Here is a 26,573-nt window from a genome sequence, read left to right on the forward strand (position 1 = left end):
CATCAGTCACACCTCTGCATTCAGCCATGGTGGTGATGACTCACAGACAGTGAAAGATGCTGCTGAATCCAAAGACTTCCTGAACTCCTGCAAAGGTACTGCTTTCTGCCATTGCAAGATCTGTTTTCACACCAAAAGGAAACGCATAATGTGAGTGGGTGGAAAGGGTCTGGAATTCAAAATTCAGCAGGGAAATTCTGCTTGTTGTCACATGGACTGTATGGTGGCTCTTGCACTCATGAGAAATGTCTCTTTGATAGAGCCATCTTGGACAAAGGGATCTGTGAAGACATATCAAGAGGAAAATATTTTGAAAGTAGAAGCAATTATTAACATGGCGTAATGAAAACCCATCTTTCTGCAAACCGTGGTAAGAATTAATCTAAATAACTAAGGAAAAGATGCTGTTTCATCAATCTTGCATCATCATTTGTATGGGGTCAGGACTGGACACCCAGCTCTATAGTCCTGGGGTTGAGAGAGGACTCAAAATGCTTGAAAGAAAGCAAATATGGTGCTTTCACCTCTCTAAGAAGTAGGAAAAACTTGTCCCCCATGCCTGTTATGTATATCCATGACTGTGGCCTCTTGCTTTGTGTCACAGTGAGAGAAATTAGGGAATGAGAGATGGTTTATGGATAAGAGATTGGACTACAGATCTGGAAAACTTCTTTCTGCTCTGATATCAGCATTGAGTAGCAGCATGGACAAGTCACCTGTGGTTGGAGTCATACTGCAGGACAAATACCACAGATTTAGGTTGCCCCAAGGACCATCTCTGTTGAAGCCCACTCCTAGAAATGCTGACATTTCTTACATAAATGCTCTCTTGGTGATTAAAAGTCTTCTCCCAAGCAGTCTTGACAGGTCTGAGCAGTTTGCCACTTACCCAAGGCTAAGCCCTGCTGGCATTCACAGATGGTCTGTTTCCAAATTCATCTCACCTACGATCTGCTTGATCTGACAGGTCTTCCTACTACACCCCTCTCAGACTGGGCTGCAGCCAAAACCTGGCTCCTGGAAGGGTGTTTGTTTTGTAGCCAATAGCTCAAGGTCACCCTCAATGAAACATTTCATTTCAGACAGTCTGCTGGGAAATTAGAAAATGTCAGGAAAATTAAGTTTTCCTCTCAGAAATATAAAGTTGGTAGAAAATTACCAGCCAGCTCTCCTGATTTGTGTTGTCAGACACTTAGACCCTGATCTTGGTTATGACCTTTAGCACTTCCAAGGTAAATAATTAAAAAAACTACCGGATGGAAAAGGTTCCAGTCTACTTTAAGGTGAAAGACATTATTTCTGTGAGGAATAAAAAGGAGAGGAGAGAGCAGATAGGTCAGATACTTTTCTTGTCTTTTAGTAGCAAATCTCCAGCCCTGAAGGATTACCTTCCTGCTAACACAGGTGTTAGGAATGAATTTACCCTAAAGCACAGCAATAGGAGTATCTTCTAAAAAGCATAGTATCATTTTCAAACTAGGATACCAGTGTCAGACTCCTATTTCAGAATCAAAGTCCACTCCACCTGCTCAATCATGGGTACTGAAGTTTTCAGTATGTGATCAGTCTATTAGTGGCGCTAACTGTTGTTACTGAACAGATAATAGATTCTGAACTGAGAATAAAGAATTGTTTACAATTAATGTTGAAAAACCTGTTTCTAAATTCAAGAGGCAAAAATGCAGTGCTTGTTTCATGGAGGAGGAAACAAATTTCCATTTCTTTGTCCAAATAGCATAGAGCTGTCAGTTCTGGAGGTAATTGAACACAAGTGATGAAAAAAATCCTTCTAATTCTGAGATTACATTGTGCTTCTTGCTGTTTAGTTGTTTTGTCCGGAATTCTTATGTATAAAAGACTCTTCAGTTTATTATGTTGGAGCTAGTATAAATGTAAACACCTGTAAGTTAGTTTAAAAACATAATTATCAAATAAAACCTAATTAATGGCCACATTCCAGCAAATCATACAGTTTCTTTCATGTAAATGAAGCAGGCCCTGTAAAAATTTCAAGCTGAAACATAGCACTCCCTGGCGCACTCTGACTTAGACCCATTGCTGTGCGTTCGCTTTGGTGTTTACAGCTTGATTAACTGAGAGAAGCAAGGATCCCTCTCCTGCCTTTACAACCTATTTCCTCTAATGATTGTTGGTTTACTTGTTATATTAAAGGCTCATCATAATTATGTTCCAGTTTAGAGCTCTCCTTAATCGTGCCTTCAAGCAACCTATAGATAAATTGCACATATGCAAAAAACCTCCATAAAGCCATTCAGATATCTCTGACATGAGCATAGTAGAATTCATACAGCTTCAGGACAAGAATAATTGTGTTTGCTCTACTCCTCAAAGACACAACTGATTTATAATAACTTGAAGAAGGCCAGTTTGCAATGATTTGATGAAGAACTATCTGTGATCTGAAACAAAGTCACAATCTCAGTCTAGCTGGACCTGCCTATCTTTTGCTTTGAATGGAAGAACAAGGATATGTTGAGTAACAACAAAAAGAAGCCATAAGGAAAAATTTAAAACTTTTTCCAAGACTTCTGGAAGAAGTTATCAAAGTACGTGCTACATGTCAACAAAGTGATTTCAGCACCACTGCTAGTATAGTTACTGTTGAACTGTTAAAACTGAAACCTTTCAGTTTCTTCAATCACCAGAACACACAGAGAAATAAATGGAAATACAAAGCAATAGGATTTATTTCAAACTGAGAGCTGGCTGTCTAGGCCCCACCTTGCAGTAAAGTAGAAGGTAACCCAGCCAGCCATCTTTATTATTGTCCTCTGAGGTAGAGACTTAGCACAAGGTTGAGGATCATGAGTTCCTGAGCCCAATCCAAATCCCCCTGTGGTCTCGCTGTGTGATGGGATGTTACGCTAACCAGGAGCGCAGCCCATGCTCTCTTGCTCAGGTTGCTTCAGCTGTCCAGTCCAGCTGTTAATTGCCTATTCCCACGCTGTTTGTTGGAGATCGGACGGTAAACTCGTTGAAGCCTGGACAGCACTTTATGCAGCAAATAGTTATCCATGTTATCCAGTAGCTTTGTGAAAGTGAAAATGACTGTGCCAACAGATAGCTGTTTCGTAACTGCATCTTTTTGCTGAGTTCTTATGCCTCAGTGCTCAGGTGGTTAATCACAAATCACCAGTAGACTGATTTTTTTTTTATTAATATTAACAAAGTACTTAGTTTTGGCTTTCTGCCTTTCTGTAGACTAGTCCTGAAATGACACTTTGTGAAACTCAACTCATCTGCTTGCTAAGTCTCTTTTCTTTGGGTTTGTTTTTCAAATTTCCCAGCATTTGTCAGACTTTCCAGTAAGAAGCCTATCCAAAAAAATTTAATGCTGGTTTCTCCTCAAATATAGGATCTGAATTTTAACCTGATCTGGGTTTATACACAACCTCCTCTTCAGTCAGTCTTTGAGAATAAAACACTTATTATTAACTCAATACAGAGTTTTAAAACTCATGCACCTTCCGAATCACTTAATTCAGAGATGGCTGGATGTATTTTAAGCTTTGGCAGAATGTGCACATTTTCTGTTTACTTCTTGCCAAAATGCTGCACATACTGTCATGATAGCATGTGGAATGCTGCTCTCCCTTTGAAGTAATTTATTGTTGTAAATCAAACCACTGACTCTTAGCTTGCAACAAAGAAGCAATCACCACAATTTATCAGTTCAAGTGCAGTGGTTGGAATAACTATCCTGGGAGCTTGTGTGCATAGCTTAAGAGTTTGATACTAGAGAAAGCAGACAGCTGAACGAACAAGAGCAGAACCTCAAAGGCTAAAGAGAGAGAGCCCAGACACTACCTCGGAGCAGTTTGAAAAGGTAATTCTCTTGGAAAAATGGTCATGGGGGTAAATGACTAGCTGGAGGTGCAGCCACCTGTGTCAGCATTTTCGGTCCGCTCAGGAGCGTGCAGCCGAAGGCAGGCTCCCTGACATCTCCACTTACTGTGATCATGTTCCAATTGTGGAGCAGTATCAGAGTGGCTGAACTGGATTTGTTCTGGCTGAAGCTTAACCAGAAGGAGTGGTCCAGGAGTGCAACTACCAGGCTTCAGTCACTGATGGACATTCAGTCTGTGGGCCCAGGCTGGGGCTACTTTGAGGTAAAGCTCCCTGACTCATGCACAGTATGGTCAGGTCCCCTGCATGGATTGTTTAGCACTGTTGATCTGCTCTTGTGGCTCTTGCTACTTGCTAATGTAGACATAGCCTACTCTGATGCACTCCCTCAGTTGCATTGATGCTGAACTATAATAAAAAAGAAAGGAACCAGATGGGCTGTGGGAAGAAAAGTTAAATGCAAATGACTCCTTTCCTGTCCAACCATGGCCACCTTTTGTGGCCTTCCCCTTCCTACAATAACGTGTCCCTCTTTAATCCTAGCTTGCTATTTATGTGACCAACCTGGCCATGAGGTATTTCATGTAGCACCTTTTATGGGGCTCTGATTTAATTCTGTACAAAGGATCTGACTAGTGTTAGAACTGGACACTCACGTCTCCTATTTATAGTTGGTCTCTAACGTAATGCTGAATTTAGGCCTCTGCTAAGGAAAGCACTTATCGCCAAGCCTGATTGGAACATGTATATTTATATACATGTCCATTTGGCTTCCATGAAACTTGAAATATATGTTTAAATTCATACCTCTCATTCCTCCTGACTTGAGGCCTGCGCTGGGAGTAAAAAACTCAGACCTGCAAAGCTGACTTCTGCTACACTCAAAATCTTGCTTATGGGCAAAGAGGAAGCACACCTCATATGTAAGTAAAGTCATGAATTTATTGTTAGTATAACTGAAATATTAAGAGTCTAATCATTAGTCTAGACCTAGCTGTTACAGGAAAAAGAAAGAACAGCAACAGTTAAGACTGCTGTACACACACTTCTCAGTTTCTGTCCCTTTTACTGATGTTATGCTTGTCCTTCTACTGCTCTACTACTAAGGCTGGCAGTTTCTGTCTGGTAGTGCTGGGATTACAGAGCGTTATCGACATCTGGAATCCTTTGCTGGGAGGAATATGATCTCATGTTGATGGTTTCTTCTTCCTCACTCTAGGAACCACCTGGGGTCACTTTTATGTGTTTGGTAACACAGTTTTACACTTTTGCTCTTTTTTCATTGATCTGCAGCTCTGTGTTACATCCAAATTTATTATATATTATGCCTTTTACATCTGTCAGATGTTCTTTATTCTCTTGGTTACCCCAAAACCAGATTTGTCCAGGTCCAGGTCTGGCATGTCTTTAACTGGCCATTGGTGAGATGTTCATAGCCATGGGGTCTCCAGCGCCAAGCCTGTGCCCCATCTCTTACCATGGCACGCCTGTACTCCTCTCCACCACATCCTGTGTCTCCACTTCTCAAGGCCTTTGCTGTCGTACCAGGCCTGTACTTCTCTGCAATACATCATTATGTTGGAGTCATAAATATCTCATTCTACATAGAATAACTGCTTGTTACAGCTATCTATCTAAAACTATGATTGTACCACACAAAGGTAAACAGATGTACAACAAATTAGCCATAGACACCTAGTCAGTTAGAGGAATTGCTGGTGTAGCTAAACCAAGTAAAACAAAGCTGCAGGTGGGTCAAGACAAGTTCAGGCAGAGCAAGCCTGACAGGCATCAGCCCTGTCTTGCAAACTTGGTACAAAGCTTAAGGCCTGTTACTGACAATGGCAATACTGTATTACAGGGCTACACAGTTACAGTACAGGGAGAGTCAAGTGAGCTCAGGGCATCTTAGAAGTGCCCAGCACCATCCAAGCTCAAACCTGGGAAAATAAAAATTGCCCAAAGGTGGTGCATGGCAGTCTTTTTTCTCTCATGAGCTATGGAAGAGGCAGGGTATGTTCGTGCAGTGATACTCTGAGGTGCAAGTTTCTTTAGACACACAAAAAAAGAGTTTCTGAAACTTATTGGCACATACTGAACCCACAGGAAGGAGGGCTTCTACAGTCTCTCTCTTTTGAAACCATACTCACTTTTGGCCGGCAAGGGTTACAGAAAGCACACGGAGTCTGTACTCTGGGAACACAGTCAGCAACCTCAAACTCTTTCGACCCAGCACACAGATAAGGTCACTGCTCTCACATCTTTAATGAAAAGTCTGCTCTCAGATGTTGTCCGCCACCTTCTAGCCATATCTTTTATTCCCACTTCGTACCACCAGCATCTGAGTATCGCAGCTACCCACAGACTTTCCCAAAACTCCCACATCTATCAAATTTGAATTTGTTTGTTTTCTTCAGACTAGGAAGCCCAGATATGAGTAAATATATAAGGATGTACTTATTCTACTGTCTACCTATTTCTACCACCTACGTACTTCATGCTATACATCTACTTACTTAGGTGTTTCTGTCAAGTTAGTCTCAGTGGGAGAGGATCATAAGCTTCAGTGCCTTGTTGAACAAGGAGATATATAAGTATACATTAAGTACCTGCTTGAGTTTGTTTCTGCATCAGGATCTTATCTGTTCGGAAATCTAGGACTCAGCTTTGAACCTTTCCTTCTGCAGGAGACCCCTTTGGCTGGAGTGGGGTGAGTCACTGCTCCCCGAGTGCAACTGTGATTTATTGCAAGTTGTAAAAAATCAGCAGTCATGAAAGCACAGTTTGCTTCTGGTTAAAACAATAACAGTTGTACATTGATCAGTCACATTAAGACAGTTATACTAAAATAGTACAAAATCTGTTTCAAATTCATCTTCAAGGGTAAAAAATAATGCAAAGAGAGGGTTATGAGCTAAACCTACAGAATACAAGGGCCAGAGGAGGATTCCTGGGCAGGAAATACAGGTGAGCAGGCACTGCCAGAAGAGTAGCCAGATTTCATAGACTTTTCAAGTCCCAGAAACTAGTGACTCCCTTCAAAAAGAAGTCATCAAAATCTGCTTCTTACTGCCAAGAAGGAACTGACAGAGCCTAAAAGGAGACAGCCTAATCAGAGACTTTTACATACTGAAGTACTTCTGAGTGGTATTCAAGAGTCAAAAGTAAAACAAACAACAAGCAACAGGTCAAGGTTATTTGACATATTTGATATCAAGATGTGTTTTGACACAGCAAATGTATTTGGAGGAATTTCGATTAAGATGTGATGGACTAGGACAGTATTAAAGTATATCAGTGTAGAAGATGGTTTAACTGCTTTGAATGGCACAGTAGACTATATTTTGTTAGTGCCATATATATCTCATATACAGTCATATATACAGAAACATTCACCCTTTAGAGTTCATGGTAGACGAGGCAGCAGATGTCTGTCTTACAAAGTTTAGTTTTAACTTGGCAATGATACTCCTCACTTTTTGAATTATTGTACTGTGTGGGGGTTGCCTGCATTTTTAGAGCGCTGTCCTGTTTCTTTCCAGATCAAAGGTGGTGTCAGGAGTGGCTGAAAAAGTGGTATGTACATAGTAAGTTATTACAAGTCTGTCAGCTTCTGTGCTCAGGCACGGCATAAGGGCAGTCAGACAAGAGATGTTTTTTTGTCACACTCCCCTTTGGCAATCACACACCCAGAAAGGCGAAATAGCCTTCAAGCAGAAACTGAATTTAAAAACACCTACAAAACTCCAGAGCAATCAAGTTAAAGAAAGCTTCCAGAGAATATATAACTGCAATTTAGGGAAGAAAAGTTCCTGATGGACTATTGCAGATTGTAGGAAACTTTAAAGATCTGTGAAATGCAGACTCTAAGTGGAAATGAAAAGAACCCAAACCTGTGAAAATTCCCACTCAAACCACCCAGACAACTTTATTTGGGCCCCATCTGGTGTGGCCGTGATCAAGGAAACTGAACTCCCAAGTAACCTTATCTAGCCATCATAGAGAGTTTCATTAGTGATCTCAAGCCTTTCCAAAGAGCGCAGCTCGCACTGTGGTCTGAGGAGAGCGTTCCCATAGGGAAGGGCATTGGGATCGTCTAAGTTTGCTGGCTTGTGTTTTCACCCTGAGCCTCAAGCAACTGCTGTTGCTTCTAAATAGCCTTTGTTTCATGTAATGTAATTGAAATGTTTACCAGTTTGGTCTGTGCAGGACATGTGAGGATTCTTCATGTGATTTTGGCATATGATGTGCACATAGTAGCCATATCCTGAGACATCATAGCAGGCTGGAAGGGGCTGAAGTGCAGCTTCTGTCCAGCACTCCCTCTGTGCAGACAGACAGATGTCATGATGAACACAGGGAAAGTCATATTTGCTTCCCAGAGCTCTTCCTTCCCCTTTTTCACAGTCCATGGCCTTATGGGGCTCCTCATCCTCTCAGTGAGCCAAATCCACTGCTTTCCTACTCAGCTTCAAGACAGGGGTCTCGATCAGTTGCCTCCTCTGTGTTTCCTACTGCCAGCTTCCTCTCTCTGGTCTGCTGTTGGCTTAACTCTCATTTCATTTCCACTACCCTCCATAAAAGATAAGAGTAAACAGGCAAAATTTGTCTTGGGATCGTGAGTCAGGTTTGCATGTGTCGCTTTCAGGTATTTGTAGTGGCTAATAGTGGCATTGTGATTACAAATCTTCGTTGATTGTACAGATGAAGAGGACCTACTAGCCATGAATTCCTTAGTAATTACCTCCTGGAAAATGCTCCACAATTTAAAATTGTCTTAAGGGAATCTGCACCTGAAATTCTGAAAATCCACCATTGGAAATTCTGAAAATCCACCACTGATTAGGACAGGAGAACCCCCAAAAGCAGAGTGCCTGGGCGGTAAATAAAGCATGGGAAATTTATAATCAAAGAGCACAGAATTCTCTTTACTTTCCACATGCTAAGGAGGGAAAAAGGAGAAAGAAAAAGAAAGTTTCCTTCTGCCTTGTTTTATGTGTCCCACTGTGTGAACACATCAGTTACTCCAGGCACAAGTTAAAAGAGGCATTGAAAACACAAAGCCCATAATGGATGTCTAGACTCAGAATCACTCCCAACACCTTAATAGTACTGCCCATGTATGGAAATAAGATGGGTATGTCCACATCCATTCTGCAGCACATTCCTCCATATTTTCTCTTATTTATTTTACTCCACACAAACGAAGCTCTCTAGCCACTTTACAGACAGTTCCCTGCCCTCTAATACATTTTACGGTGAGGTGTCTCAAAAGGCGTAGGACCGAAGCAGGACTTTTGTAGAAAGAAAAAAAAGAGATCGACCACAAGGAGAAAATTAAAGTAATAGTTAAAAAATGAACTGCTAATTCAACCACATCTTCAATGGAAAATTCATATTACAATGAAAACACCAGCATATTTCTTTCTCCTTTGTGAGTTTAACTTGGAACGTCACCACAGCTTTAAAACTGGATGAAAAGCAGAGAGTTTTGGAGTAAGAATTTCTAGCATCTGTTTTGCTATGGCACTGCTACAGGGAAAAATGGCACTTGTGTTAAAAGACAGCTCAGGATGTTTGGCTCTGTTTTCTGACCTTGATCTTCATGTTAGCACTAAGAAAATCTGATCACTACACCCTAATTTATTTTTTCTTAATTCAGACTATACATTTGCACTTTGTAATTGTTTCTGGTACGATTTGAGAGACATTTTCGGGACTCCAGTATGACAATCAGGTCTCAATTTTTTGCAAAAGATTATGAGATGTATAGTTTGAAAACTGTCAATTTAAAAAAAGATACACTGCAGTTTAAACTTGCAATTGCATTCCTTAACTCCCTTGCCTGTGCTAACTTATTTTAAGACAAAGGCCTGATTCAGCACTTTCTGCCACAATGGAGCTTGCTCACCACTGAATTGAACGGCAATTTGTTCAGTTCCTATGATCACGGGCAGATCCTGATAGCTTGATTAATGCAAGTATGTCAGTGGATGAGCCACTGAACAGGATTTGTCCCCATGGATATATAATAAGCTGATCAGATACTCAGTTAACCTCTGGACCTCTAAATGCTGAAGAAGGATGCAAGAACTGTGAGGGTAGTTACCTAAGGGTAGGACTTCATCCTATGATTATTTAACAACTAACCTCAACGTGCATTGTCAGGATTTTCCTCCCCCAGAACAGTTAAAAAGTAGCCAGAACATAGTTCATACGTAATAGGAGTCTTACTGACGTGTTAAACATTGTGGAAGATGATGTTCTTGAATTAAGGATTTAATGCCACTGTGCTTTCCGCTGCGTTGCTGATAAACACTGCAACTAGATTGCAGGTTGTCTTAAAAATAAGGGCTGAATCTTGGCTCTTGTGATACCAGAAGTGATTGGTCCCTTGCTTTCACCACTGGTAATATGCCTTTTGAAAAAGTAATAAAGTTTTTGCTCTTTTGAAAGGCAGTGTAATTGTACCAGTGAAAGTACTGTATGATTTCATTCGCCTGCTGAACCTTCCTTGGGTTCTTGAGTTTGCCTGCGAAAATGTCACACTAGCAGTGAGTTTTACCTTTCAGGCTAAGCAGAAGGAAGGGACTTTATAACAGCCATTGCAATTAATGATTTTAATCATACTATAGTTACAGTCTCATTAAATGCATTTTGCAATTTTACAAACAATTTACCAGTGACAGGAACAAGCAGAATACAAGCAAATAAAAAGTCTTAATTGATAAATGAGTAGACTGAGTAATCGATTTTACATCCAAGTGATCCATGAAAAAAGCAATGGCACTTGTTCAAATACAAATAGGAATGAATTAATTTCTTCACATGTACAACCTGTATTGATCTGCTGAGCCTCATTAACCACTCACAAGTCAGACCATCACAAAGTAAGTTTCAGGAAATCATTTTCCTTACAAACCAGTTCCCTTCCCTAATACAAGAACATTAGCAAGAGAAGTTATTTTTAAGTGACTGGGGTGCAAACATTTGTTTGGAGGTTCATAATCTCAAATGTGCTTTATAATTCTGATCGACCCATTAGATGCACAGCTCTGCTTCTGCACATGGGTGGTGTTTTTGCACTGTAGTTAGCTAAGCTCAGAGATCCTGCCTAATCTGGCCGGGGAGTAGGCAATTCCTGTACCTACATCTCTATAAGGTCAGCATTCGGGTCAGTGTATTTTGAGGACACTTATGATATACTGACAGAATCAGACCCCTCACAAAACAAGCCTGTGATACTTTATTTTTAGTACATGGCATTCTTCTTTTCAATAACCAACTCACACAGGAGGGAAGAGCATCCAGGTTCAGTCTCCCCCAAGCAGCCTGCTTCTGCATGATCTGGGCTTACTCCTGGGAAGGGCCTTATGTGCCTGAGGAAGTCCATTCAGGTAATCCACTTCTTGGGGGAGAGTACACCAGTTGACAGCTGTATGAAATATGGGCACCATCTCCAACCACTGCACAAGACTGGCCTAATTCCTTCAAAGAAAGTATGTAACTGTGCGCAGAAGAGGGCTGCAAAAGGATATTTTCAATACTGGTGTTCCCAAGTATTTTGAATACAGCCTTGCATTCATCATTTCCTATTAGCTAGACCTAAGTGGAAGAAATTTTGTGTCCCTTATGTGACATCTAAAATTCACTGTACATGGGGTTGCCAATTGTACTTTTGGATTCCACTAAACAAATAAAATCTGTCAGTCTGGTGCCATCTAAATTCCTTATTGGAGCCACACCTGAGCAGATATAGAAAACACTGAGCTTCCTATTCTGTGTCCTGTTTCTTTATCCCAGATTTATGGGAAAGTGTGCAAGAGAGTGCTCATGGGGCCTTTTCTGAACTCAGGAACATCAGTAACAGGCAAGATTTCAGTGTTTTGGCTATACACGGAAAAACAGGTGACTATCTATGAATTAAAACTCACCAAATCACCTGCTTTGGATATGAAGTTCCCTTTTGCAATGATTTTCAAAGCAAAATGGTACAAAAGTAGATCTTGCCCCATCTTGTACTGGGAGAAATAAGAGCGTGAGAGACTCTTCTCTTCCCAGCTCTGCCTGTTCAGTTTACTCTTCACAGGGGTCAGACAAAACAGTCACTGAGCTGCCTAAGTCCTATGATGAAGATCTAACTGAAGAAACACAAGAATCAGACAGTCTTAAGCACTCACTCTGGTTGCCTCGTGGTGTGAGAATCTACTACCATCTGTGCCCCATACACCATGGCTACTCTAATCTGAACATCCAGAAGGAGAGATTGCCAGGATTTCTGTGTCATCTTGCTTGGATCTGCCTGTGGAAGATATCACAAGTGCCAAAGGAAATAGAAAGAGATGGAAACCTATATGAACATGCAGTGCATGAAATTCTGCAGTTGCTATACTATGCTTTGACTTTGACCTTAGCTCTTCTTCATTCCACACACATTTCCCTAATTACATTTGAAGGCAGCTTTGCTGCCAAACCATCATAGCTATATTTTCAAATTTTTTTTGTATTACAAAGATAAAAATCAGCATACATCAATGTAGACACTGATACGCTTTTATATACATATTGTGTTTAATGTAACTTGTGGCACAAAATCTTGAAACGTAACCAAATACCAGATTCTGCTGGCCATGGCAGACTGCACACTCCCTGCCTGTCTTTCTGAAGGGAACACTCTGTCCAAATAGTTCTACAAAGTTGCACAAATCATCCCTTAGTTAACTTAAACACCTGAAAATCGCAGGCATTTCTCACTTGAGTTTTCAAGGTTATTGTGCTACGTGTGTTGTTGTGTTTCCACAGAACTGTAAACACTGATTAGATGTTTCCAACAAAAAGATCAGTATTTGTCTAAGAGACTGTAGGATCAGTTTTGAATGTTGTGTTGTACTAAAAAAAAGGTGAATAGTTGTCTTGTTTCGGCTAATTAGATAGTAGGACACAACTCTGTTCACTGAGGAGCCAGCAAGCTCTGAGAAAGAGCGTGCTGGAACAACTTGAGTCCATCTATTAGTGCAACTGTATTCCTGGGTGTGTGTGTGTGCTTGGGAGTGTGTGTGTTGCTCCAATATATTAATGTTATACAGAGAAAGATTAAGTAGAGATATAAATGATGATGGAGAAATGCAGACTAGAAAAGCTGTATATGTTCCCTAGGAATAAAAGCAAGACTGATTTTTTTTTCTGCATACTATCATTTCCATGGTAAATTGTTAGTGAAGTTAATTTACAGTACTCATAAGAAATGCCAATGGGATATTTCCCTAATCCAGATGGACCAAAAACAGTGATACAACATACTTGGAATTTTAATATCAAGGATAAAAACATCAAAACTTTACATGGAATCAACACTGTACACAACCCATTCTTTATGTGTCTAATTTATCTGCTTAGTACAGAGGCAGCATCTGTTTCCAGTGAGATGCTGCTTTTTTTTTTTTTTTCCTAACTCAGCAGCTGGGATAAATGAAATAGTAGTCAAAGACGAAATTAACAGTTTGAGGGCCACAGATCTGGTGGAATGAGGAGAAGGGAGGACGGCTGAGGAGGACAGTGACAGGAGGAATTGTAACCTCCAGATGTCCCAATAATAACTCCTAGGCATATATGTGGTATGTATTTTGCTCCACAATAGACTGCTCTACCTCTGATGAGTTTCTTGCAGTGCTGCTAATTCTTCTTTTATCTCTTTCCTCCCATAGTGCTGCAGAAAGGAGGAGAATGAAGGAAACTAACATGAGGTTCCTCTAAACCCACAGCACATCACTGACACTGGCAGCTCAAGACAAGACATGGGCCACAGTGTTACTATACGAATAAACCTGTCTAGCTGTGCTCTGTAACTGGAGAGCCAAGCATTTTGGCCTCAAGTCACGTTCTTAAGCTTCTCCCTGGATTCCAGCTTCCAAAATACCGAAGTATAAATTCTCTTCTTTCTTCTTTGCTCTCCAGCTCTCCAACTCACCACCTCAACCTTCTCCAGCAGCTGCGAGCGAGCAAGCTGGAGAAGCAGAGGGAAACAGGTCCGACTGGAAGAACTGACAGAGCTTTACTAACCACCTGGGCAGAACAGAGGTGAGATGAGCTTCTCAGTCCTCAGAAAGTGACTGCTGACACGCTCAGGAGATGCAATTGAGAAGAGGACTCCCTCTCTATTGAGGAAGGCAAAGAGGAGGGACCAGGAATAAATGGACCGGTCTGAAAAGGTATTGTAGGTGCATGTGTAAGTGGACAGATTAAGGGGCTGGAATGCATGACAAGAAACAGTGTAATGAGAGCTTGAACTTTAAATTGCCTTTATTCTTATGAAAAAAATTCATTGTAGTTTTAATCATCCTAATTTAAATATTCAAGCTCTTCTCATACTAGATTGTTTTGACTGGAGTCAGGGCTCTATCATATCTTGGATAACCAAGTCTCTGCATGAATAACCTTTCTAGCCTTGTATTTTCTGCTAGAGTGTCTGAACCTTTCTTACGCTAGGATCTCCTTATACTGCCAGAGATGCAAAAGGAACTAAATGGAACAGAGAATAATACCTGGAATATTCTTCATTTCCTGCTCTGAATGGCTGTGTAGCATTACAGTGCACTTATTGCTGGTTTTCACCGTAGAAGGGGTTATTTGCTTTAACAATGGCACATTAAACTGGAGTCAAAGTGTCTAACTCTCACCTGCCACTTACCCGGCATTCACAATATTTAAGTACATTCTGCACCACCCACAATATAAGTCAGTCCCTGAAGAGTGCAGCCTGATCCCAAGCAGGAGGGGCACTCTGCAAGGAGCTAGAACATTTTGGATGAGAAGCCCTACCTAAACGCAAGATGATATTGCTGGTATTATTCACTACCTTGCAGTTATGCATTACAGGGGTCAGAGACGAGTGAGTGATCTCAGAAACACTATTTTCAGTAATAGCTTTGCACAAGGAGGTCACTTAGAGATAAAGTGGCAGTTAATTCAAAACAGAATTTCAGACTTAGGTTTGCCTTTTTCCCCATCTTTGAAGGAAATGAGAGGTGACACAATTGGATTAGATACACATTTTAGGCTTTTCAGAAAACAGAATATTATTTACCGGAAAGATTGTAACAGTTCCAAGCTGATAAATGCAGTACATTGTTTTTGGCATCCACACCAATTCTTAAAACAAATATTATTTACCAAAAATTCTGTAGAAATGCCTTTGGAATCTCTGCAGTCCATTAGGTAAATATGGGGTTTGTAGCACTGTAGGAAAATTTACATTTTTACAGAAGCTTTTAAAGTCTGGCAACACAATCCAGCCCTCCCCTCTTTATTTAATTCCAAAGCTCTTGGGATTCAATTTTTATGACTCAGTTGCCAAAGTCCATAATAATTGGCCTACTCTTAACATGACAGTAAGAGAGTAAGGGAGACAGAGGTGTACCTGATTAGTAAATGTGCCAGAAGCAGAGTTATAAAATGAGAAAGAGTCTGAAGGGAAGTAGCTCCAGAAGCCAAGGAGGAGCAAAATCCTCTTTCTTCTCCAACATCAGGGTATCTGGAATCACAGAAGGTGATGGTGTGTCTGGTCTATTGTGTAAAGTGTGAATGGCTCACTTGTAGAAAGCACGTCTGTACCTGGGGACATGCACACACACACACCACATGCACACACAAAATACATAGACTATCTAGTATGTATGTGTATACAAATATCTATTTTATTTATACACAGGTGCTCATTTCAATGCAGATAAAGATACGGTACAATTATTTTAATATATTGGCTTGTATTTCAGAAATTGCTGGCAACAAGTACAGCAGCTCTTTTGTGGACCACTTCTCTCAGCCTTCTCTTTTTAGCAGCCAGTCAGTTTCATTTTTGCTAGAGCTCTGTGAAATGTTTCATTTGGTGTGAAACTACTAATCAGGAAGGATTCACCTGCTTTGGAATGTGCGCCCAAAACCAGAACTGGCAGGACATCTTGTAATGTGTTGAGTCCAAATGCTGTCTTGCCAATAGTGGAATTAAATTGTCTCACTCAGCTTCGACAGCTCCAGATTCCTGGAGGTTAAACTTATGGGAAATCCAGAGCCATTTCTATTGGTTAGGCCTGACGGCCAAGTGCCCCAAAAGTCAATCTGGCTCACTGCATTGCTTCTGGACAGAGTGGGTCCTGAGTGTCCTTCCTTTTTGGCCAGATCACTTTGTCTAGCAGGAAGGAAAGCCACATCTGGGCCTGCTGAGTGCTGAGAGTCCATGTGTTGTCCTCTTCCTGTCTGAAGTGATTTATTCTCCATCAAGGAAGCTGGAAATCAGAGTAGTCCTCTCTGAGCTAGACCTACCTATGAAGCTCTGTGAGCTGCCTACCTGGAGCCTGTGTCCCCTACATACACCTGGCACAGTAGCACCTTATCTATATTATCCAGTGCAAACCTCATGGCTTTCCTTGAGATACAATGCTTTCTTGCTTCTGTTAACTATCTGAGAAAGGTACCTTTAACCTACTGTGTCCAAGTACAGGACTATGTTGAAGGACAGCTCTTGGAGGCAGTCATCTAAGGTGTTTTTTGGTAAGTTTTCAGGCCTCTGATTTGTGGTCATGAATAAATCTCAGTTCAGAACATCCGGGAAATATTCAAGGAAGTGACACAAAACAAAGGAAGTTATGGGAAAGCACACATAGTTAAGAGCAGTCTAGATGAGCAATAAAACAAGACAATAAGGGTAAAATGTAAACAAGCTAAGGCTACAGGGCAAACAAAAGAAGTAAAAGTACGTTGCAAAAAACTGAGTAAATCACTCTGAGGCTGGACAAGCAGACATCTTAGAAAGAAAGTTCTATGGGAAGATAAAAAGACACAAAAGCAGTATGCTAAAGGTTAATTTGCATGGAAATGCAGTTGGGCCAATGATGCCAGCAATTAAAAAAAAATCAGTGGTGAACCAACAACATATACCACAAAGATGCAGTAAGTATAGAAGGAATATTATAAAGCCTGCCTTAGCCAGCTGTACAAACCTGCAGTCCACCCTGCTGTGCGAAGTGGACATGCTAGAATGGGCAATAGCTCTGTTCCTTCACCAGAAACCTCAGCTCCAAGAAAGAGTTAAAAGCAGATGTCCTTCAAGAAGAGATAAATTGCACAGCTGGCCTTTTAGAAGCTGAAGCAACAAATTATACCAAAGCAGAAAAAAATCTGAAAAGGTATATAGGAGCAAGTGGAGGTATTGGATAGCTGATCAAAGAAAATAGTTGAATGAACCCTGAGGAAAGAAGTTCCTTTCATTCCAAGCAATCCAGAGGTGTAAGTTCATTGTCCTGATGAAAGCGATCATCAACAGACTGCAGCTAGCTGAGGAGGAGGGGGAACAGATAGTGACTTCAAATCAGTCTGTGTTGCACTGGTCAAGAGATCAATGCTCCAGAAGCATATGTCGAAATAGGGAGACTGGAGACGAATGAGAATTATTGTTTCTGTTGGATTTTTCATGGCATTTGGTTGAGATGTGTTGTGGGAAATAGAAGAATTATATAGAGCTCCAGATAAATGCACTGATTAAATCTATGCAAGAGCTCCTACAGACCAGTGCCATAGGACACATGGGTGTTAAGCAATAGCTTCCCATGAAAATTTAGTGAAAGACAAAACAGAATGAAAGCACTTCCACTCTGCTTTTAATCAGGTATTACAAATACTAGACAGTTAGGGAACAAAGCCAATAATGGTCTGGTGTTAAGGTCTTTATGCAGGTACAATTACATCCCTGACAGATAAAGATGATATCCTCAGATAACATAGAAAACTGGAGTAATGATTTAGCAATAATTCTCATGTATATGAATTAGTTGCAACTAGGCTAAAGGAGGTTGTAAAACAAGCAGATAATTCTGTGCACCTTGTAAGCTTCATCTTTGCTAGGGGTTCTGTTGTGTTTGTGATTTAAAATATTGATTTAAAGTATTATATCTACTGGCAAAACACAAATGCATCCAAATGGTGCACTAACCATATGGCTTTGTGGACTGAAAGCTGTAGCCCACTGAATAGATAAAATAGACACCAGAAGGCTGAGGTTGGAAGGATAGCGGATGTAAAGTGAAATCATTTTAGGACAAATAAAGAAACAGGAAGGAGAGCAGGAAATGAAAGCAAGGCATCGGAATGGCTAAAACCTGAAAAGATTATGATGGTGGGAATATTGCAGAAATCAAACAGATAATAGCATGCCAGAGAGTCATTCAAATGCAACCAAGGTGAGTTCAGCCTAGAAATGTGCTGAATGGGTTGGTCTGAATGGGTTTGGCTGGGTGGATTGTTGCCCTATGCAGGGATGTAGCCAAACTGGACTAAGTGGAGGAACAAGTCCCTGGGCAGGACAAGCAGCAATGCTGTTTGCTCCCCCATGTGTGCTGAGATACTGGTAGACGTAGAGAAAGAAGACATTTAAAGAGATCATTTCAGGTTGCCTGCAAAAATTTTGATGCATGAATTAAGGCTTCAGTGTAACTTGTCTTTAGTCTTCATGCATTGCTTGTTAAGTTTTACTGAAGCCATCCTACACGTTTCTAGAGAGATTTTCATGTAGCTTGTGCCTTGAAATCTGTGTATGAAATCCCTGTAAGAACAAGACATGGGAGAAGAGCTGAGAACTGAATATTCATGAATTGCTCAGCCATGTTAAAGATTGTCTTGCAACCAAATTTTCTTTGTCTGCGACTTGGCACCAAATTAAACTGTAACCTGTAGGGTGTGCGTCCTCTTAGACTAGATATACTGAAACAAATGTATTCGCACTCTCAGAGACCTTTGGACCGCTCTAGTCTTTAATGTGGCCTGTACAGAGACTGGCTTTTCCTGTCTGTACAGTGTCTTTCAGACATATTTTGTATGAATGATAAAATCAGGAAACTGTGTAGGGATATATGAGGCCACTCAGATGCTATGTTTTAATAGCAGATATGGGATTTTATTTTGAAGTTGTTGTTGGTTTTGAGTGCTGCTGATCTTCTCTTTCCTCATGCATTGTCTGTGGTCTTTATACATTTGAGAGAGACCATTTTCAAGCAAGGGTGCCTCTATTTCAGCACCAATATCTATGTTTTCAGGCTATAAGCAGCCTGCTTTTGAGAAATGCAAAGCATCTGATGCACCTGGCACAGTATTACTCGGCCTGCTAGCAAAGCAGCTAACTTATGGCAATGGATGGGAATGCACACCTTTCAATGAAGGTGTAACACCTCTTTTAATGAAATGCATGAGAAAAGCAAATATCCCAACCAAGAGATGATCAAAGTAACAAAAATAGGCCCAGCTTCCTGTAAAGTGCTTCTCATGTTGCCATTTCTTGAAGACCTCATTTTATACCACTTGTCAATAGTTTTCACTGGAACCCAAGAGTTCCTGAGGACTATAACCTCTTGATATGAATATGGTAGTGTGGGCAGTTCTTATTAAAGGAGATTGTTGCTTGATTCAGTATCTCCCAGTTCAGTCTCTACCTTCTCTATCTGCTGCAATTCGCAAGCCTAAACAGTCCTCACAAGCATTAAAATCAGGAGAGCTCTGACTGTTTTTCAAGCTTTTAATTTTCTGCTTTACATGATGGATGGGAGGATTTATTATGGCTCTAGGGAACAAAGCAGTTGCTATACAATCTGCCCCAGGCAAGCTATCCTGGCAATTGACTGAAAGTAATAGCCATGGTCCCTAAAGAGATTTTGCTCAGACTTTCAGAAAGAATTCACCTTTGGGGCAGAGAGCAAGCATGGAAAAATGTAGCCCCAAAGGTCAAAATTTTGCAATGCTTGTGGCATATGAAAATAGGAGGTTGCGATGGAAACTATGTTGCAAGCACAGTGATAATAGGTGTGGCCAGCACCCCTATTCTATCTTTTTGTCACAAAGCAATTATTTTCTTCCACTGTAATGCCCTGGATTATATTTTACTTCCTCTCAAAGCTGAGTTCAGTAGAATAAATGATAACAATTCTGTTTTCTGTAAAAATTGGTCTTAAAATTGAGTGATTTTAGTACCATCTGCACTAATGTTTGCACTTTGCTTTCGGAAGATCACTTTCCTAATCTTTTCGTGGGAGAGATGCTATTATCTATACTGGAGATAGTAAGCCTGGGAGTAGTCTTTCTACATAAACCCTGTACCTCAAACTCTGTACCCTTCTCTTTATTACCCTCTATTCTTGCACTTTCAGTAATATCATAAGTTCTGTCAACCTCAATAGCTGTCTGTAGGTTCAGTTCATAATCCTCTTTGATAAAGTTTTGCAAAAGCACAATTTTCAATTCCTTTCATTCAAGCCAGAAGTTATTTTTCAGGAACACACATTTAAAATGCACAAAGGTACCAGTTTGATTTGGTCTGCTATTTTTGCACTTTTTCCTGAGAGGCAATTTGGTCTGGACATCTGAAACTTGTAATACTAATGCCATGATTTTGTCCCAAATACTCAAAGGCTTGAACAGCTCAAAGAAATTCAGTAAGAGAAAGTCCATAATGGGTATTCTCTTAGGGCCCTTATTGCTGCCCATGTACATCATTTTCCAGGTAAAATAATCCATTATTTTTCAAGTTGCTCCAAAGCAGAGCTCCATTAGAACATCACTGAATTCCAGAGCTGAGGAAAAGACTAATTTGACTGCTGGAGACTGCAAGTGCGAAGACGTGTTTAAGAATTAGAGATCATGGCTTTATGGGTGTGAATCTATAGTCTCCAGATTCAGTGACCTGAAGTAGTTGATTGGGAGTGATTTCCCCTGCCCTTTTCGTCCTCAGATGTGTGCTATTGAAGATACATGACAGGATCTAACTATGAGGTATCAAATACACAAGTTTTTCTTTGACTGAGGAATGGTCTTCATGCCATAAAAACACATCAATAGAAGGAAAGAATCCAACAGAAGAATTTCTGGTCATCGGAGTGACTCTAACTGTAACTGATGAAATTCACATCCCCCAGAATCACAACTTGAGGAGAGCCACAGGAACACAGCGGGGACTGACCATCATGTATCAAATGTAGGAAAATGCTAGGTCAGAGGAAGCTGCTTTCCCTTTCTAGTGGTCAGTGGTTCCAGCAGCTGACTGCTTTCAGCCCTACTTTTCCTGACATCCCCTGCAACAGCTCTTCTGGAGCATAACCCTTGGCCATGTCTTATGACAGCAATCCTGCTTGTATCTGAAAGCAATTTTCAGGATTGGGTCCTGCAGAGCATAATTGCCTATGACTGTGGATCTGATTCTATTGCAAATAAATGAATGTTGTTTTAGAGCTACGTTCTGACTGACCTGGAGACTTGTCTGGTGGTACCGAAAGCACCTTTGCCTGTAAGCACCAGTGCTTACCCCCCTGTAAGGAGATCATCTCCTCAGAGTGATTTACTGTCCTACTGGATTGTGATGTGGCAAATGGGAGAGTCAGCCACCACAGAGTTTCAGAGAGCAAAGACATGTGGCTGAGTTTCAGGAATCTGAAGTGAATTTTGGCAGCTTTGGGCATTTTGACCAGATTGGTTAAAAAAAAGTCTTGGATCTGAAGCTCTTTTTCATTTCCATTCTGGTGTGGAAAGTCAGCTTGAATTTGAATTCCTGCTTAAGAATATGTCCTGGTTCTGAGTTAGACCCAAAACCAGAGGAGGCTTATTTCTGGAATCAGTGAGAATGCAGCCAGAAGTGCATGGGAATGACTTTTCCCAGGAGTTTGGCTTATCTCCAGAGTTTTCTGCTGCTTAGTAATCTCTTTGACATCTTGGGTGGTATCACATAAATACTTTTGTCATCAAGAAGCCACCCTTCTGTGCAGGAGCTTGAGTTTGGAAGTTCAGGTTTGCCATCAAAGTTCTTCTGTCACTAACAAGCCACCAGTCTTGTTGCAGCTTTGATAAACTGAGCCTGTAAGATGAAGAGCAAACACCTTCTTTAATGTGCACAGATAAGACACTTCTCAGCAACTGCACTCTCTGTGAAGCAAAGTTATTTGATCTGAGGCTGGAGTTTTTGAAAGCATTAATCACTACAGTAACATGGCTTCCATGAAGGTCACTGCTTGCTTCACTGAGAGCAGAGCCGGGCCCTTCTCAGCCAAATCCTTTTGTGTGAAGCTCGTCAAGTGGAATAAAATCCCGTTCCAATTATACGCTTTTCATGTGCATAAATTTCTCTTAGGAACAACACTGTCAGCCACAATCTCTCATAACGCAAAGAACATACGATGGAGGGCTTGTCCACACCATGCTGCTTTAAACTGTGGCAGGCCAGATAATGTGCTGTGAAGTCCATGGTGTGTCCACTGTTGTAGTGTAAACAAAGAGATGACCAAAGAAAGAAGAGAGAAGAATAGAGAGCAAGGGTCTTAAGAGGATGCAAATGCAGTACGAGCTTTGATACTGATTTCTCTGAAGTGGAAAACTTCTGTGCCCATTTGCGTTCACATGTTCTGGAGAGGTGTATGCCTTTCCTAAATCACTGTTGGTCCACTGTTTCACTTAATTTCATGGGAATATATGTAATGAATATTAGCCCTTGCAATTCTATTTTATCAAGAGCTCCATCAATATGAAGCAGAGAAATGGTTTGATTCAAAGTTTAGATTTAGTTACAAGTGAATTCTCTAATGCACAGGGGAAATAAACAAATAATATGAGACCATTTTAAAACAGTTAAAGAAAATATACAATGCAGAAAGTGCAAAGATGCAAGAGGGTTTCTCTGTGCTTAACGAGAACCAGTTTGGGATTAAATATTTCTGATGTCTTGTATGCAAGTGTTCTGGTTTGGAAAGTATATGTTTCTATTTCTGTACAAAAAGTCAGTAAAACCTTAGCTGTAGGGGATCTTCTAATAAGCTTATGAACAGGAAAATAAATTTTAGGTTAGATTCTTATTTTTTAAATTAAATTCTTTGGTGTGCACAACAATGCATATTTTTTTCTACCATTTTTAAATAGAAGTCAGTTTTAATCCTGGAAGTGTCTCATAATGAATGACTAGGTATAGTTTATATAATGTTTGAGAAAACGTTATTTTGGCTTAGTTCTCCATTGTGTGTTACATTCTGTTAGGGCGAAGTCAATGGTTTCTGTTGCATTGGTTTTCTAGTACTTGCTTTCTAATCAAGATACGTTTTGAAGAGACGGTATGAGCCCATGGACAATTTAGGCAACATTCCTAACAGATTTTCCTTAACTGAAGGCTTTGGTATTATTGATGCAATTTTTCAAAAGTCTGTAATAAAAATGGAAAAAAATACATTGTGCAGATTAAGGTGGAAACCCAGCTGGTACATGTAGAAAACATTAAGCTCTAGTAGTTTAGTACTGAAATATAAAGCAATGTTTGGGCTGCAGAGCTGAAATTACTGTAGAATACAGAGTGCCATGAATCATGGCAGAATAGTTCTGGCCTTGAGCCAGCAAAACTGAACATTTTACCAGGATGTTTTGATTTGGAGGGTGCACTAAAAATAAACGCAGTATTACAAGAGATGAATTTTTGTGCTCCCCCCTCATCTTCATTGTATCTGTCATGAACTCTCTAAGGTTTGGCTGTACTACTAACCCAGTGGTATAGAGAGGGAATCTAAGTCCTGAGGGAACACATATGCAACAATGTTTAAGCACCAGTGTGATTTCTCTGGGAGTATTGAGTACTTATGAGGATCTGGGCAAGGGAGACAAAGGTCAGCTTTACACAGATATTTAGATGTGTAAAGGTACAAATGTGTGCTTAGTGGTACTCCAGTGACATGTCTGCTCAGGGCATCTTGAACTTATTTTGTGCGAGGTCCATTTCTAGCCTGTTTTCTGGTTTTATATAATGATCCAATTTTCATTCTTTCCTACCCATATTTATTTATATACTGTGCATGATGATTTTTAACTCACGCATTTGGGGTTCCCAGGAACAGGAAAGTGTTCTACTGCCTTGATCCTAAGAAAAAGAGATAAGGCTTGAGCTATCGCTATGGCTTTCCTCTGCTCCTGGTGTGTCCATTTTCATGAGCCAAGGGTCACTAGCCACTGGAGAAGCCCAAAGCGCTTTTTCAGTAAAAGAAGAACTGACTTTTGGATTGAAGATAAGTTGGACGTTCAGGTCTGCTGTGTAGAACTAATTTTCTGCCAGGGATTCTAGTTTTATTGTCTCTTTTCCTAACTTGACTCTATCCAAAACCAACATAAGAGCTGAATATGCCCTAAAAAGCCTCTTATCATCATGGGATTTCCTGCCCAGTTTTATTGATTGAAGAAGTTTGGATAAGCATTTCAACTTATCTAGCCTAAACTTCTGAACTCTTACCTGTTGCTGCTCTAACGAGACAGGTTTATGAGCTTCAATACTGAGGTAAAGCTGAAGAAACAATATGAGAGCTTATGCATTTTGGAAAGCATGAGATCACAAATTAACTCCTCTGTGGAGAAGCAAAGCTGTCGGTTTAGCCTGCATCAGCAGCTGTGCAGGGGCAATCCAAGACTATGTGGTCAGCAAATGATGCTTGTTTAAGACAGTTTGCTCATAAGGAAGGAGGAGTAAGATCTGAGCACAGGCAGATATTGCAAGGCAGCTGGCTCATGGTAACCTGTTACCCTGCTGCATGCACTCCCCCAGGGTCTGTCATGCTCTTCCCTTTCCCCTCCAACCATAGTCTTCTTGCTCCTCTAGTACCAACTCTGCAACTTGCCTGACCCCTTGACCAGGTGGCTCAGCTCACTAGACCGACAGAAAACAACCCTGCAGAAAGGAACAGACACAGAAAAACATATGATACTTTTCTTCTGATTTAGCAAGCTGAAAGGCAAGTGCCAGAGACGGTGCAGAGATGGAGAAGGGTCTACATGGTTACTGCAGCAAGGAAATGGGCGAGGAGAAGCAGAAAGGCCACTTCGCAGTGAGCAGGGAGGTCTACTCAGTCACTACACAGAGGATCTCCTTGGCTTCCTGTAAGAGAGGTTTTGTACTCTTAAATTCCTGCTAAGAGCCCAGGTCACCTGTGGACTCTCTGCTAAATGGATGGAGGGAAAACTATGTTGAAAGAAGAGTATTTAAGTTGCCAAGTCAAGCGTGCAAAGTTGGGAAATGCCCATGCAACTTAAACTGTATCCCTCTGCACAGCCAGCCTGTCTTCAGGAATGAGACAGGGATCCACAATGTGTTAGCAAAATAGCACATTACATCCTGACTTGTACTGTGTTTGCATGAAGTGTGAAAAACATCATTCAGAGCATATCCAGCTGTCACCCTCTCCCAGTGACCCCTTGCATTGCAGCTTGTTTCACAGGCACCATGTTGCCATGGATGCTGATTTGGGAGATGTGTGGACCTAGCGCATTAGTATATTCATATTCAATTATTACTTGGACAGTTTCCCAAACTTTTCCAGAGGGTTGGAAAGAAAATGTGTAATTGGGAATTTTTAATAAATTATAATTCAGTTAAAGCTGAGCATCATTTCATTGGATAGTGAAAAAGAAATATCTCTAGTATAGGGGCTTCATCCTGTGTCATTTTAGAGGACTCTACAAACAGGAGAAGAGCTTATCTGAAAACAGAAAAAGACATTCACAAGAATTTTCTATAATGCAAACTGATAGGAACTGCTGCCATCTCCCACTTAGTAAATATAGAGAAAGAGATACCAGTGCAACAGGTTTATGGATTTGGGGAATAATCCAAGTCGTGTGAAATTCTTTAGTCTCTGGCAAAGAAAAAAAAAATCACATCTCACTGTTGTCCGTCTAAATGTAAAACAGCTGTTGCTTACTGGCACTGCCTGAATGCCTACATACTTGACCACATGACGGCAGAATTCCAGGCCTCTAGTTTCCTATGGCTGCATATCATGACATTATTAATGTCTGTCAATGACATTTAAATGTCTGTTTACTAATGCTGCTGAGAAAAGGAGAGATTTTGCTTCTGCTAATGTAATCTCTTCAAATTGAGGTGAGTAGAATTATGTTAGTAAAAAAAATCCCATGCTTTAATCTCTTCTTTCCCCCAAGCAAAAGGGAGTGGAGTCAGTCTGGCATCAGTGGGCCGTCGGATGTCTCTCCAAACAGTGCTGAACTACATGTGTATTGGACTAGGTTGCTGAGGTACATAATTCCTGGAAGCAGTAGCTCCGTGAGCATGGACATAGAAGAACAATATCCAAGGACTATCACATGTGTCGTTCTAGAGCTGCCTTAGTCTTTCCTTCCACTGCTGCTGTTTGGATTCAATTCTGGGAATCCTATCAAATAACAGAGTGGTACCAAAGGCAGTGTACAAGGCTTATGGATGGCAAACATCTACACCTCTTTCCCTCTGTGTCCAAGGTATCCAACTTTCCCAGAATAAATCAGCATTATCTCTTCTCTGCATCTAAGAAATAAGAAGAGGAAGGCTTATAAGCAAGCCCAGAGTAAGTCATCAAAGAGAAACAGTGTTGTGGCTAACCAGACTGGAAACTTTGGTGGTCAGGGATTTCAGCTGCGACCGTGGCTGTTACAGCTCAGTGTGTTACAACAGTCCTGGTACAAATTTATTTCAGATGAGTTTCAACCTCCCTTTTGCCAACAAGAAAGTGGTAATCAATAACATTGACTTTTTATTCATTTTACTCTTTTCCTTAGTGTTATACAACCACTTGTAACCTTACTTATTTGGACAATAAAGCCTTTAAGGGACTTTGATCAGCCTGGGTAAAGTTTCTTCAAAGATTAACTGACGTTCTTTA

The 26,573-nt window shown here is 40.7% G+C and overlaps 1 long non-coding RNA gene across 2 annotated transcripts; it reads left to right on the top strand.

The window, feature by feature from the left end:
• Positions 1-26,504, top strand: LOC112996179 (uncharacterized). Of its 2 annotated transcripts, none has more exons than XR_003262369.2 (4): positions 1-95; positions 261-370; positions 13,822-14,075; positions 25,858-26,504. It is a non-coding gene; the product is annotated as an uncharacterized LOC112996179 (long non-coding RNA). The 2 variants fall into 2 exon arrangements; XR_003262370.2 differs by lacking the exon at positions 25,858-26,504 and adding an exon at positions 20,636-20,809.
• The last annotated feature ends 69 nt before the right edge of the window (positions 26,505-26,573 follow it).

The sequence above is a fragment of the Dromaius novaehollandiae genome, chromosome 1 (assembly GCF_036370855.1).
Source record: "Dromaius novaehollandiae isolate bDroNov1 chromosome 1, bDroNov1.hap1, whole genome shotgun sequence".
Lineage (NCBI taxonomy): Eukaryota > Metazoa > Chordata > Aves > Casuariiformes > Dromaiidae > Dromaius > Dromaius novaehollandiae.